Source organism: Pan paniscus, chromosome X, assembly GCF_029289425.2.
Source record: "Pan paniscus chromosome X, NHGRI_mPanPan1-v2.0_pri, whole genome shotgun sequence".
Classification (NCBI taxonomy): domain Eukaryota; kingdom Metazoa; phylum Chordata; class Mammalia; order Primates; family Hominidae; genus Pan; species Pan paniscus.
The window spans coordinates 51,938,740-51,953,379 of NC_073272.2; the positions used below are offsets into that span (position 1 = coordinate 51,938,740).

General features: G+C 37.4%; 1 protein-coding gene across 2 annotated transcripts in view; it reads right to left on the reverse strand.

Moving 5' to 3' along the window:
* Positions 1 to 1,347: 1,347 nt before the first annotated feature.
* SHROOM4 (shroom family member 4) overlaps positions 1,348 to 14,640 on the reverse strand; it is a 248,616-nt gene continuing 235,323 nt past the window's right edge. Inside the window, exon 10 of one of the 2 annotated variants that reach the window (XR_004668918.3) lies at positions 1,348 to 4,706. The gene's annotated coding sequence lies outside the window, so the exon portion shown is untranslated. Of the gene's footprint in view, positions 4,707 to 11,206; positions 11,864 to 14,640 lie in introns of those variants that run through there. The other variant, XR_004668917.3, reaches the window with a different exon arrangement.

The window sequence follows — 14,640 nt, forward strand, 5'->3', positions numbered from 1 at the left end:
ATTAGCAAGTAGCCACATTAGCAGCCTTGCTTAGGCTCAAAATCAGCTTCAGTTGCTGATGGTATGAAAAAAATAAAGCAAAACAACTTCCATAACAACAAATTCACCTGAGGTTCATATGCAGCTCATATGCGACTCATATGCATACAGCTGGCCTTTCCCCCTTCCTCCACCCCATTACTAAGACAGAAGAACAGCCTGTTCTCTTGTAACCTGATGTCCCTGGATAAGCGGGAGGGGGAGAGAGGCAACGTGTGATTGCCATGGCCACCCGCTGCATTTCAAGTTCCACAGAGAAGCAGGGTATGGGGGCTTATTCACAATCACCCACAAACCTGGCCATGGGTGCCTTCAACCAGAGTGTGTAGAATACATGTTGTTCCAGTGGCAGAGGCCCATCACAGATGTTCTACTAGGAGGGCAAAGGATGATGTTCAAAGCCATCAGCAGCATACGTGATTCAGACAGCTGGCCAGGTCTTTGGGGCCAGAGATGCGTGGGCTTGCCAGAGTAAGGCAGGATGTGGATAGGTTACTGGAATGGAAACTAGAAACAGTAACCAATGAAAAAAACTAATCAAATGATAAGAATATTAATAACAGCTTACATTTCTTTTGAATATATTGTGTACCAAATGCTTTGTACATGTTTTCATTTAATTCTCCAATGAACTCAGTAGTTCTCAACTTTAGCTATACGTTGGACAAACTTGAAAAAAATCAATGCTCTGGCTCCACTGCACCAATTAAATCAGAATGTCTAGCAAAAAAAATTAATGTCCCCAGATAATTATAATGTGTAGCCAGGGTTGAGAACCCTCTGTTCACCAGATCTAGGCTTAATGCAGCAACAGCAGTGACATTAGGCCATTATTTCTTTAACCATGGTATGCGTACCACTGGCTGTACACAAAATGATTTAGGAGATAAACGTGAGCATTTTAAATGTCAAAGTTATGTATTCATCTTGATGTATATTAGAAATATACATCTATCTATAATACATATAGCCTATGATTTCACAAACATTGCTTAAACAATGCTAAATTGATTTAAAATATTGAAAAGTGACTTGAGTTAAAGAAATATATGAAATAAATGATAATAAGTTGACATAAGAATATGGCTCCAAAAATTCAGAATGGGATAGATGAATGGCTGAAGAGGAAGAAACACTATCTGAAGTCATTCATTTTTTTCATTCAATAAACATTTACTGGAAAATGATTATGTGACAGATATTATGTTAGACAAAATAGACAGATGAGTAAAGAATAAGAAATGGTTCTTGCCTTCAAGGATCTCACAGAAAAGAAAATATACAATGGCAATTCAGTATAAATAAGCACAGGGTATAGTGGGAATGTATGGAGGGGGCAGGTTATGGAGACAGAAGCAGTGGGGATTTAGGAAGATTACCAAGAAAAGGTGGCTGGTCATGTAAAAGGGAGAGGGAGGAAAAGATGGATGTCAAGGTGAGGGCAGTAGGAACAACGCACAGAAGTGAGAAGCAGCAGGGTGTAAAGATGCAATGGTTGGCTTGGGGGAGGGGTGAAGAAGGGAGTATTCAATTACTAGAGCAAAACATACAAGGCAGGGAAGTGAGGAGAGAAAAGGCCACAAAGATTTGCCTGAATTGGATTATTGCACTCCAAGAAGAAGGGTTTGAGCTTTATTCTTTTCTTTGGACAGGCTTGACTTTATATCTGGGCTAGAGGGTTAATATTCAAATCCTAGTTTTAGCACTTTTTTTTTTTTTTTACTGTGTGTCAGTGGGCAAGTTGCCTAACCTTTCTTAGCTTCAGTTTTCTCATCTGTCAAGTGGAAAATTAATAGATACCTTTCTTAGCATTAAGTGTAGGAGGTTAAATGAGATCTCATTTATAAATCATTTTTCATGGTGCTTGGCACACAAAGTAAGTCCCACTTCTTGTCTGTTCTTCCCTGGCAGAAAAAAAAAGAGCACATCTCTTGTCAGCAGTGTGTGTTTATAATATGAGTCAATCTGTATTACTCTCTCATTTTATCTCTATATTCAATAAACTTTTAAAAAACATCTGCCATGTAGCAGGCCTTTTGCCTATTTTATTTTACTTAATTTGCACAAGGGCCCTGATGACAGGAAGACTGTGCAGTGAAAAGTCCAGTGAAAAGGGCAGGGCTGCGGATGCTATCTTAACTTCAACTAGAGCAGCTATGCTTTGGCTCCACAATGCTTAAGGTACAAGGGATTCCACGTTTCTTTATTATTTCTTCATAGATGAAAAAACATCAAGAACTGTTTTCCTGACTCTGGGAGAGAAAAAATAGCGAAGACATAGGGCCCTATATGCTGAAAATTTGCCCCAGTGACCTCTACTAGCCTGAGAGTCTGGAGGCATTATTGGTGTCTTCCAGAATTTAGCTTCTTTGTCTCCTGATATTCTATTTTTTTTATTTATTGTGGTAAAAAAAATACAACATCACACAAAATTTACCATTTTAATCATTTTAAAGTATACAGTTAAATAGTGTTAATTAGATTCAAATTGTTATGAAACAGATCTCCAGATTATTTTTTAAATCAAATAGAATACTCTATCAGTATGTTCATTTTGTGGTAATTCACTGGTGTGTAAGTCTAAGATTTGTTCATTTTTTCTCTAGTTATGTCGTACTTTAAGAAACAGGTTTTTTAAAGTAATGACATTGCATAAAACACCAGTGACTGTTCCAGTTAAGTTATTGGGGAATGATCCAGTTGGCTATAGAAATTAGAGATGATAAGTTTCTTAAATGTAAAACAAAAACAATATATTTTTAAATGCCCTATACAATTTAGAAGGGGAAAGAAATTAGTTCAATACTAAGACATCTTAACCAGCAGAAAAGAGAACAGAGAGGTCTTCTAGTTCAGGTAAGATGACATACATAGACTCCTTTCTTGTTGCTCCTCCCCACTAGATACAACTATAAATTCTGATAATAAACCTTTTTGTTCCTGTGGGCCTGGAGTACTTGGTGGTTAGGAGGTCACCTGTAAGAGGAATCCCTTCAGAACAAGTGACCCAGCCTGGAAGCTTCTTTGTGTCCTTGGGCCTGAGAAGACCCTCCCCCACACAGACAGGCCAGGTTGCCCTTGGGGTAGGGGGAGTGGATCCTGCACAACATATGGCCAATTGCAGGAACCCTTCTTCCTGGAGACTCCCTTTTCCCACCTAGAGGCATCATAATAACCTAGCCTGGGGAAGCACCTTCTGCCTCCACAGGCTGAATCAGCATAGACCAGGGAAAGCCTCAAAGGCACCACGTAAACCAAGCAGATGAAAGCACAGTAAAAGCTCTGAAAATTAAACTGTCATTGGAACCACAGCACACAAGAGTAGGCCAGGACTTGCATGCTAAACCTAAACAAGGAGACGTCCTAAAATAGAAGATTGACATAGGACTCTCAGACTTTCCTAACTCAATAACAAAAATGTGGATATTTTGTAGAACATATTTTAAAATCACCTGTCATACCAAGAACCAGGAAAATAAGTTGAACGAGAAAAGATAACCAAATGATGCCAATATGGAGATGAATCATATGTTGGAATTATCTGACAAAAGTTTTAAAGCAGTCAGCATAAAAATGCCTCAATGGGCAATTATGAACATGGTAGAAATAAATTAACAAATGAAAATTTCAGCAAAGAAATAGAAATTATATAAAAAAGAACCAAATGCAAACTCAAAAATACATTAATGGGAAAAAACACACCCAAGTAATTATGCTGAGTGAAAGAAACCAATTTCAAAAGGTTATGTACTGTATGATTCCATTTATATGAAATTATTGAAATGACAAAATCATTGAACCTGAGAACAATTTAGTAGTTGTCAGGATTTAGAGTTTTGGTTCAGGAGAGGGAAATGTATGTGGTTATAAAAGGGCAAAATGAGAGATCCTCTGGGATGGAACTGCTCTATATCTTGACTATTGTGGAGGATAAACAAACTTACATATGTATTAAATTGTATAGTGCTAAATACACACACATACATACACATACATAGAAAGGAGTATAAGTAATACCAGAGAAATCTGAATATCAGTGGATTGTATCAATGTCAATATCATGGCTGTGATACTGTACTATTTCCCACTGGGGGAAACTGAATGAAGGTTCCATGCTCTGTATTATTTATTGCAATTCCATATGAATCTATATCTCAAATAAAAATTTAATTAAAAATTAATCTATATTTTAAGGGCTTAATTAAAATAAAATCGATTCTCTGATTCATGAAATAGAGAAAATAGTATTTTATTGTGAACTATGGCTTTGCTTTGTTTTAGGTAAATGCTAGTGTTGGCATAAGTTTATAAAACATAAGCTTTGTTAGTATATACATATTTTTGAAAGTTACATTTCGGGGCAATTTTGAGGTGTGGAACCTGAAGTTTTATTGCAGGACTTAGTGTAGCTTCAGAATCAGTGCATTTAAAAGCTAGAACAATGTTGGCTTTTAACTCCATATATTAGATTTATCAATTATTAGAAATAAACTGCCATGTATATTCATTTTTAAAGTGCAATAGAATCTATGTGGATTCAATTAGAAAACAAATAAATCCTATATGAGCTCTCACTCAGCAGAGTTGGCTAGAAGTCCAATATCAATTTCTTTGTGGGATTCTTTCATTTTCCTTTGATTATATCCAAATCTTGGGGTTTAGGCAGTCTGGGAAGAAAAGAGGAAGGGCCCTGGTTACCAGGCTGTGGCGACAAAAATCTCATTGCTCCTCTTCTAGGCTGGTGTGGTCCATTCATTCAAAGGTGAACTTTGCGATTCCCTGCTAAACTCCCTCTTTGCTGAGTTCTGCAATGGAGACTTTCACTGGGGCACTTCAGGCTTGCCTAATAACCAAGTCTTCACAGAGCTACCACTATCCTAGGCCTGTCACCACCAATGTGTTCTCTATGAACAGAAGCAGAACTAGAAAACTGGTGGTTCTAGTTTGTTTCTTCCCCTGAGGGAAGCTGTACAACTTACCAACTCCCCGCTGCTCTATCTTGGCAACTCAGCCTCATCCCCATGATGAGCTGATAAGAAACTTCACTGTGTATCACGATCACCCAAGAGCTTGTTAAATATGCTACAACCTAGGACCTGCCCCAAACCTCCTGGTGCCTTTGTTTATTAATCCATTTCACTGAAAAAATAAAGAGCAAAGTATTTGGACATTAAATTAGTAGTATGTCACCCTGCCATGTAAATAAAAAATTTTATTTGAAACTGGCTAGCCATATGCAGAAGAATGAAACTGGAACCCCTACCTTTCACCATATACAAAAATTAACTCAAGATGGATTAAAGATTTATTTTTATTTTTTATATTTACATTTATTTTATTTTTCCATAAGTTATTGGGGTACAGGTGGCATTTTGGCCACTTTTTCAAAAATTATAAAGAAATTTCAAGGTGGCTACAGCAGCACATTAAACCATGTGCAAGGTCCTTCTAGGCATGGGGCCCTGTGAGACTGCACAGGTCACATGCCCATGATGACAGTCTTGAACTTGACAGAGAGGTCAGGGTGGTAGGTATGGATTTGGGAGTCATTGGCATGTAGACGGTCTTTTACATAATGAGAGTAGAGGAGATTATCTAAGGAGAACTTGTAGAGTGAGAAAAGCAGAGGAGGTTGAAGATAAACTCCAGGGAACACCAGCAGTATAAGAATAAACAGGAAAGAGCTCTCAACAGTGTGCAGGCAAAAGAGGTGGAGGTTAAGAGAACAAATTTTGGATCTAGACTGGATAAAGAAAATGTGGCACATATACACCATGGAATACTATATAGTCATAAAAACGGATGAATTCATGTCCTTTGCAGGGACATGGATGAAGCTGGAAACCATCATTCTAGGCAAACTAACACAGGAACAGAAAACCAAACACCACATGTTCTCACTCATAACTGGGAGTTGAAAAATGAGAACACATGGACACAGGGAGGGGAACATCACACACCAGGGCCTGTCGGGGGATGGGGGGGTAGGGGAGAAATAGCATTAGGAGAAATACCTAATGTAGATGATGGGTTGATGGGTGCAGCAAACCACCATGGCACATGTATACCTATGTAACAAACCTGCACTTTCTGCACGTGTATCCCAAAACTTAAAGTATAATAATAAAAAAAAGAAATTGCCAAATTGTTTTTCAAAGTTACTGTACCATTTTTCATCCCCACTAACAATTTATAAGAATTCCAGTTGCTCTGCATCCTTGTCAGCACTTGGTATTGTCAGCTTTTTAAAAAAATGTTTAGCCATTCTAATAGTTGTGTAGCGTTATCTTTTTTTTTTTGAGATGGAGCCTCGCTCTGTCACCCAGGCTGGAGCGCAGTGGCGCAACCTCTGCTCACTGCAAGCTCCGCCTCCCAGGTTTGCACCATTCTCCTGCCTCAGCCTCCCAAGTAGCTGGGACTACAGGCGCCCACCACCACGCCCGGCTAATTTTTTGTATTTTTAGTAGAGACAGGGTTTCACCGTGTTAGCCAGGATGGTCTCGATCTCCTGACCTTGTGATCTGCCTGTCTCGGCCTCCCAAAGTGCTGGGATTACAGGCATGAGCCACCGCGCCCAGCCGATTTGTCCAATATTTTTCTAATGACTACACTAGAGTTACTGGTTTCTACAGAAGACCACAAAGGTAAAGTGCCATTCTCATAATATCATATCAAGAGTACATACTGTCAACATGATCTTTCACAGTTGATGTTAACCTTGATTACTTGGCTAAAGTTAGTGTTTGTCAGGTTTCTCTACTATAAACCTTTATTCTTTTTTCCTCCTTTTTATATCATACTCCTTGGAAAGAAGTCTCTATGCACAGCCCATACTTAAGTGGAGAGTGATGTTCCATTTCCTTAGGGGTGGAGTATCTGCAGAAATTATTTTGAATTCTTATGCATAAAAGATGTCTTCCCCCATTTGTTTATTTGGTAATTTATATCACTATAGACTTATGGATATTTATTTTATACTTTGGCTTATAGACCAATATTACTTTATTTTGTTGCTCAAATCGTTCCAGCTTTGGTCATTTAAAACTCTTTCAGTTGGTATGTATGTCCCTTTAACGTGCCCCCATCACTGTGACTTTTTTGAGTACTTCCTTATTTTCTGGAACTACAAGATGCTCCAGGCTTGTCTTATGTCTTTCCTGTCCCAGTCCTAGAATCAGCCATTTCTCCAAGGAGCCTTGGTTCCTTTTATTGGAAAATGATATTAAAAACCAATATCTGGGTTCTAGGTGTGCCTGTTGCTACTACAGTGTCATCGTTTCTAGGCCCTCTCACAGAGCTAGGAAATACATGTATGTATACTAACCATGGATACACACAATTTTTCTATATCGGTTTCTATGCTAAGCTAAACATGAATTCATACTGATGTCTCCAACAGTAATAGCAATATTACATGGTTCATTCTAGCCTTTCTCTCTTGCTTATCTGTAATATCTCACTCTAACAGTGAGAAACCTGTTTGCCACCAACCACTTATTTGTTCAATCCTGGTATACATGCACAGTGGTTTCACAATTGTTAACCTGTGCCCCTGTGAAAAAAACAACTTGTGGTAAAGTGCTTATGTATGGTTCCCATGGTCTTCAGTTTTGTACTTTTCGGCCATATTCAAAGTTACTGAGGTCAGTACTTCCTTTTCCCCAACGCTTCGGTTAAATTGTGCCATATATTTGTAATACAGTTATATTATTTTGTTACAGTCTACATTCCAACCTAAGATCCCCAACTTCCTAGTTGAGTTTTAAAATTTGTATACATTAAGTTTACTCTTTATGTTGTAAAGTTCTATGAATTTTGTCAAATGGGTAGTGTCATGTATCCATCAGTACAGTACCATATATAATATATTCATATGGTACATAAATCCCCTGTGATTCACTTAACCTTTTCTCCTCTCCAAATCCCTGGAAACCACCCATCTGTTTTCAGTCTCTACAGTTTTCCCTTTTCCACAATGTCATATAAATGCTGTGTAGTATATAGTTTTATCTGACTGGCTTTTTAAACTTAGCATATGCATTTAAGATTCATCCATGTTATTGCATGATATCTCATTCCTTTTAATTGCTAAATAATGTTCCATAGTATAAATGCACTACAGTTTGTTTATCCATTCGCCTTGAAGGACATCTTGGTTGCTTCCAGTTTTTTGTAAGTAGGAATAAAGCTGCTATAAACATTTGCATTGAGGTTTTTGTGTGGACATAAATTTTCAAGTCAGTTGGCTAGTACCTAGGAACATGATGGCTGGATCATATGGCAAGACTATTTTTATCATTGTAAGAAACTACCAAACTGTCTTCCAAAGTAGCTGTATCATTTTGCATTCCCAGCAGCAACGAATGAGAATTCCTATTGTTCCACATCCTTGCTAGCATTTGGTGCTGTCAGTGTTCTGGATTTTAGCCATTCTAAAAGGTGTGCAGTGAACAATTTTGAGTTTTTGTATAAATAATCTCATTGTTGTTTTAATTTGAAATTCCCTGATGACATATGATGTTGAGCATCTTTTCTTATGCTTACTTGTCATCTGTATATCTTCTATGATGACTTGTCTGTTAAGATCTTTTGTCCATTTTTAAATTGAGTCATTTGTTTCTTATTGACGAGTTTTAAGAGTTCTTTATATGTTTGGATACAAGTCCTTTATCAAATATGAGTTTTGCAAATATTTTATATATACTGTCTTTTCATTCTCTTAATATTGTCTTTCACAGGGAAGAAGTTTTAAATTTTGGTAAGGCCCAATTTATCAAATTTTTTCTTTTATAACATGTGCTTTCGGTGTGGTATATAAGAACTCTTGGCCTAACCTAAGGTCACAAAGATATTCTGTTTTTTCTTCTCAAAATATTATAAATTCTACATTTTAAATTTAGCCTTAGGAACCATTTTGAGTTTATTTTTGTGTAAAAATAATTCGGGTTCATTTTAAAAATATATGGATGTCCAAATATTCCAGCACCATTTATTGAAAGACTACCTTTTCTCTTGTTTCCTTTGAATTTTTGTCAAAAATCAGTTGACTCTATTTGTGTTGAACTACTTCTTGGCCTCTATTTTTTCACTTGATCTATGTGTCTATCCTTCTGCCAATACAATAATTACCTTTATTTTTTATAGCAGGATAATAAGCCTTAACATCCAATAGAGTAATTCCTCCAAATACCACACTGTGTTGATATAGTTAATAGTAAGTCTTGAAATAAGATACTATGAGTCCTCCAACTTTATTCTTTTTGAAAATTATTTTGGATATCCTAGTTCCTTTGCCTTTCAATATGAATTTAAGAATCACCTGGTTAATATCTAGAAAAAAAATCCTGCTGGGATTTTAATTGAGTTTGCATTGAATTTATAGATCGATTTTGAGATAATTAATATCTTAACAATATTGAGTCTTCCAACATATGAACATGGTTCATATCTCCATTTATTTAGTTTGTCATACCTTTCATATATGTCTCATAGCTTTTAGTATACATATCTTGAACACTTTTGTTAGTTTTCTACCTATTTCATTTTTTCTGGTATAATTGAAAATTGTACTTTTTAAAAAAACTTTCGATTTCTAATTGTTCATTGCTGGTATACAGAAATGCAATTAATTTTTGTATATTGACCTTTTATTCAGAGACCTTGATAAACTCATTTATTAGTTTTAATAGTTCTTTTGTAGATTCCATGGAATTTCCCATAGAGACAATTTTGTTGTGTATAAATATAGTTTTATTCCTTCTTTTATATTCTGTATGCCTTTTCTTTTTCTAGTGTTATTGCGCCAGGTAAGATTTCCAGTATGATATTAAATAGGAGTGGTGAGAATAGAGATGCTTGTCTTTTCCATAGTCTTAAAGAAAAAGTATTCAATCTTGCATATTAAGTATGATGTTAGTTGTAGATATACTTTATTAGATTAAGGAGGTTCCTTCTATTCCTAGTTAGCTGTGAGTCATTTTAAAAAAGTTTGATTGAGGTATAATTTACATTCCATGAAATTCACCTATTTAAATAATTTCTAGTAAATGTATAGTTATGAAACCATCAAATTCAGTTTTAGAACATTTTCCCCTACCCCCAGTTCCATGAATCCTCAATCCCAGGAAACCTACTTTCATTGTCTTTTCCTGGACATTTTATATAAGAAGGGAAACAACTGCCTTGTATTCCTGTATTTGGTCACTTTTTGTGGGGGGAATCACCCCCTTTCAGTGCCGCTAGGCCTTCCAGTGTCTTTAGGTGGGCGAATAGAGTTTCCAATCCATAGAGTACAGAAAAATGTTTTCCAGGCAGGACCGCTTGTTGTGGTGGGGTCACCCTGCTTGTACCACTGGGGCCATTGGGTGTCTCTAGGTGAGAAAAGAAACTCTCTGGCCCATAAGAATGAAATGCACTTTCTCTGGTCACTTATCATTACTGGAGCTCCTACTTGATCACCAGTGCCACTGGGCCCAACTGGAGTAATTAGCAGGACTCCCAACTGATCTGGAGAAGGCATGAGCCTACCTGAGTAACCTTTATCTGATATGTCAGGGTCAGGAGATTCCAGGCCTAAATGCCTTCTGTTGCTGGGTGAGGGGTGGTAAGACACACAACTGCTATGTTGTTCTTCCAGTACTGGGGGCCCTAGCCAGTCCATCTTCCTCTTTCCACCATTCAGAGTCCTCCTATGGTTGCTTCTTGTGTTATGTCATAGTTATATTTAGCAAAGAGAAGCAGAAAGAGATGAGTTTATGTCCTCTTGTCTGGATCAAAGTCCCTAGACCATTTACATTTTAATGTAACTATATATGTCTGGATTTAAGTCTTCCATTTTGTGTGTGTGTGTGTGTGTTTGTGTGTGTGTGTTCTGTTTGTTCCCTTGGCTTTTCATTTCTCTGTTTTATTTTTCCTTTGGATCACTTCAATATTTTTAAAAAATCGGTTTTGATTCATCTGTGGTGTTCTTGAGTGTATCTTTTCATATAAAATTTTTAGTGGTTGTAGGCATTACATTATACATAAATAACTTATCAATGTCTACAGACATTTTAACGGTTTGAGTGAGGTATAGAAATCTCATATCCTCTTAAATTTCTATTCTTCCCCCATTTATAATACAATTTTCTCAAATATTTCCTCTGTATACATTAAGAACAAAATCAGACAATGTTATAATTTTTATTTAAACTATCAAATGTAATTTAGAAAACTTAAGTGGAGAAGGAAAGTCTATTGCATTTACCCATATTTTAACTCTTCCATTGTTCTTTCTTCTTTTCTGATGTTCCCAAATTCGTTCTTTTATCATTTTTTTCATGCTTCAAGAACTTACTTTAGCCATAGCAAAGGTATATTGGTGACAGATTCTTTTAGTTTGCCTTTGTCTGAGAATGTCTTGATTTCCACTTATTTCCTAAGAAATATTTTCACTGGACATAGAGATTAGCCTATAATTTTCTTTTTTGTCATTTTGTTGTCTTCATTTTCCTTTGAAGTAAGACTCAAAGCCCTTGCAGGGCTACAGTCTAGCATAACACTAGATTTGTAATTCTCACTATTCTATGTTTTATTTTAGAACTGTTATTCACATATGAGAGGGTGCCTCTGAAGTTGTGCAAAATAAACAGCCAATTGCTGAAAGTAAGAGGAATTGGAGAGGTTTAAGGAATACAAGTGGAGATTTTAATAGGCACTGAAAGAATGGGAGAGGGAACTGACAAGTAAAATGATGGCTGAGTGATGTTGAGCGTCCAGCTGAGAAAACAAGCCATCTCTTTGTAGTGGCTTCAATCTGCGTAGCTGGGTGGTTTTCTTTTGCAGCCTGAAATAGAGGGTAGTTGGGAGCAGCAGTGAGAGGATAAATTTAAGGAAAGCTTTAAAAGTTTTGTTCTTGTCTCTCCTCCAATTGCCTACCTACATTATCTACCCTTCACTACAGAAATCGGCAGAAATATCTCCAACCATAGTTACCAGTGTATGGAGGGTGTATCAGAGTATATCAGGGCAGCAAAAAAGCCCTGCTTGGTTGAGTGGGAGGCTGTTGAAAACAGATAGGGACTCCCCTGCTCCATGGTTCATTCACTCCTCCACCCTTTTCAAATCCCCAAAGTTGATGAGTTACAACCTGGGACACTGATACCCCCCAGCACTGCTTCTTTCAAACAAGTTTTAAGATGAAGCCTTGATCATATCAGTTGCTTATAGAGTGGCAGCAAATGGGAATTATTAACATGTTCTGAGCTACCTGGAGCTCTCCTTTCCTCACTCTTCAAACACAATGAGGCTGACATAGACTAATACAGAGAAGGTAAAGTGCATGCACACATACACGCACACACACAATCACAGAACTTAAACATAAACTTCTCAAAGTTTCCAGAGAGAAAAATCAAGTCCTCTACAAAGAAAGGAATTAAATTGACAACAGACTTTTAGCAACATTGAATACAAGAAGACAATATTTTAAAGGACTGGACCTATAATGTTTAAAATGACTTTGAACCTATAATTTTATATTCAGCCATTTTTAAATTAATTAATTTATTTATTTTTATAAATTTTTTGAGACGGAGTCTCGCTCTGTTGCACAGGCTAGAGTACAGTGGCGTGATCTCGACTCATTGCCACCTCCACCTCCCAGGTTCAAGCAATTCTCCTGCCTCAGCCTCTCGAGTAGCTGGGACTACGGTGCGTGCCACCACGCCCAGCTAATTTTTTGTATTTTTAGTAGAAATAGGGTTTCACCGTGTTAGCCAGGATGGTCTCCATCTCCTGACCTCATGATCCGCCTGCCTCAGCCTCCCAAAGTGCTGGGATTACAGGAGTGAGCCACCGTGCCGGGCCAGTTTTTGTATTTTTAGTAGAGACAGGGTTTCACCATGTTGGCCAAGCTGGTATTGAACCCCTGACCTCAAGTGATCCACCCACCTCGGCCTCCCAAAGTGCTGGAATTACAGGCATGAGCCCCTGTGCCCAGCCCATTTTTTAACTTAAATGTAGCATAGTAATAAATATATTCTGTGGCATGCACTATCTCAGAAGGTTTGTCACACAAAGACCCTCATTGAAGACAATTTTGGAGGAGGTCTTCAAATTAGAAAGGAAAAAAATACAGGAGATGCTGCAAAGACATGGGGAGTAAGGGCAAGTATACACTGGTAGTATAGTTTATTGCTGACTTGATAATTAAATACTGAGCAGAAAAGAAGAAAAAGTGTATATCCATAGTAACTCAGAACAGATATTTTTAAACATTATCAAAGTGATGGGGAAGGTGTGGTGGAACTCAAAAAACATGAGAACATTTTCAAGTACTTGTAATGTTAAGAGAAAAATGTAGATGCTGATAAATTTAAGAAACTAATATGGTTAAATTAACATGGGTATTTGTTAGTTAAGGGCAACTAAAATAAGAACCAAGATGGCAGTTATAACCTGTAAACCAGAAGAAGAAAATTCATCCTATTTTGTAGAAAATAGGAAAGAAGAAAAATATAAGTGATTCAAAAATGATTTACAGTGTGGATTTCCTCTAAATGTTGAAAACATCCACTATGTGTCCTGGGTGACAGTGGTTGAAGCGAAGTAGAATTGAGGCATTCAACAGAACTGAGAAGTTAAGGTGTTGGGTGACATGTCTGCATGGATACCATTACCAGAGCTGAGAAAAGTTTACCCTCCTTTAAGACTTCTGTCTTTGTATTTTCCTCCCGTCTATCCTCTTGGTAAAACCCTATAATTTATGGGGAATGAAAAAATTAACAATTTTAATTGGAGAGGGCTGTATGGGAAGTAGAATCTTCAGTGGAGTGCCAGGTCTCAATTACAGATGTGCAGGAAATGTTCAAATAAGAGGGACAACATTTCTGTATATTTTCATAGGCTGAGCTTATTTTACTGTGCAACAGGGCACCCGGGAGAACTGTGGAAAGGTTTAAAAAGAGGGGATTCTGTGATGGAAGATAACTGGGGAAGGAATTCACGATTATATTATGAGAGTAGGAAGAGGACAGGTGATAGTGTGAGGAGGTGCTTGCCTTTGGGTGGTGTCTAGGGATTACAAGGATAAAAAGCATAGATAAAATTGGCTGCACACAAAATCCCCAACATTACTTCACATTGTTTTATATCCAGAATGAGCTGAATTGTTAGATGATAAACAACCAGCACCCCTAACATTGTCCCACCTCCTCACTGTAGTTTACTTGCTGTGTTCAAAGCAGAGATAAAGCCTCCTCCAGTCCCCATTCTTCCTTTCATCTCTTTTCTTCCTCTCCCATCTCTCACTTCTCCCTCACATCCCCATATCACATCACTACTTACTGCCTCTGGACAGTTCAGTGGCTAGACAAGATTACACCTAACGTAACCATTGGACAACTCATAGGACTTTAGACAAAGGTTGCCACCTTGTGGTCAGAGGCAAAAATAACCAAGGGTCTTGGGTCACCGACTTGAGTGTACATCAGAATCAGCTAGAGGGCTTGTTAAAATAGAATGCTGGGCCCCAATCCCATATTTGCTGATTTAGTAGGTCTGAGTTGGGACTTAAAAACTTGTATTTCTAACATATTCCCAGATGATGCTGCCATTGTTGCT